The sequence below is a fragment of the Emiliania huxleyi genome (genome assembly GCF_000372725.1).
Source record: "Emiliania huxleyi CCMP1516 unplaced genomic scaffold EMIHUscaffold_1, whole genome shotgun sequence".
Lineage (NCBI taxonomy): Eukaryota > Haptophyta > Isochrysidales > Noelaerhabdaceae > Emiliania > Emiliania huxleyi.
The window spans coordinates 2,085,827-2,087,398 of record NW_005202428.1 but is presented as its reverse complement, the minus strand read 5'-3'; positions in this window follow the sequence as shown (position 1 = coordinate 2,087,398).

The following is a 1,572-nucleotide window of genomic DNA, read 5'->3' as shown; positions in this document are numbered from 1 at the left end:
CCGCCGCCGCCCTCGGCCGCGCCACCTCCTCCCTCCCCTCCACCACCATCCCCGCCGCCTCCCTCTCCACCCCCTCCATCGCCTCCACCACCCAGCCCGCCGCCTCCCTCGCCACCGCCCCCGTCGCCTCCTCTGCCAAGCCCACCACCTCCGTCACCGCCGCCCCCACCTCCGCCTCCATCCCCGCCACCGCCAAGCCCTCCCCCACCGAGCCCACCTGAGCCCTGGTCTGACAGACTGACAGCAAACCCCGGACAGCGCCTGACAGTGCCCTACAGCCTGACAGCGCTGACAGCACTTTCTCTGACAGTCTGACAGCACATATCTGACAGCCTGACAGCAGAGCCTGACAGGCGAGGTGACCCGTCGCTGTCAGGCCCTAACGTGACAGCCTGACAGCTGCCTGACAGCCCGACAGCACACAGTGGCCTGACAGCAGCGCTGACAGCCTGACAGCAGCACAGACCGTACACAGACCCCGTAGAGCCTCTTTCTTGCGCCCCATGAGGGTATAACAAAATTACATGCAAAGACATGTGAGTGTGGTCCATGTAGTCATGGGATGGTCATGGGTCTCTCTTTCAACCCTCCCGCCCCACCTCTGCGGACCCCTCTCCAGCACCGGCGGCTGTGCTACTACAAATGAAGCTACCAGCTAGCCTTCTGGGGCCCTACAGTCATATGCCTACGGCGTCTGGGTGGGGGTGGCCGCCGCCGTCTGTGCCGCCGCCGCCGCCTGTGCCTCTGCGCCGCCATCTGCGCTCCCCAGGTGGCCGCCGCCGCCGGCGTGATCACGCAGTGTAGGAGGGGGGGGTAGCTGCGTAGCCGCCGGCGTCATCGGCGTCAGCACCCCCTTGATAGTCAGCGCCCTCTTGATAGTGTCATAAGTGTGGCTGATGTGTGTCAGAGCCTGGCAGCACCCCGACAGCACCACCTGACAGCACCTGACAGCAACAGCCCAACGTCTGACAGCAGCAGCAGCCTGACAGCTCTGACAGCTCCGACAGCGTCTGACAGCAACACCCGACAGCTCCGACAGCACCCGACAGCTACAGATCACCTCGCCTGTCAGACACGCACCCGACAGCACCTGACAGCACTGACAGCACCTGACAGCTGGTCTGACAGAGGCACCTGACAGTGCCTGACAGTGCCCGACAGCCCGACAGATCACCTGACAGCACCCGACAGCCTGACAGCCAGGGCTCAGGAGCCCACCGCCTCCCTCCCCGCCACCACCCTCTCCCCCGCCACCCTCGCCGCCGCCGCCTTCACCGCCTCTCTGGGAGGGCGCGGGGGCCCCAGAGGGCATCCATGGGGGGGGGGGGAGATGGGGTCCCATGGCCCGCCGCATTTGGGCAGCAGCTGGTTCGACAGGTCCTCTCCGTGGCCTAAGCGGCCGAGTCCGCCAGCGCCCCAGGTAAAGTCTAAAGACAGCGCCGTCGCCGGTGAGGGCGAGGCTATGGTCCTCTCCTGCCGACACGGCGACGACGCGCTGGCCAGCAAAGACCTCGATCTTCTTCGGCAGCAGCTGGGGCTGCTGCCTCGTCGCCGTGGCCCAGCCGGCCAAGG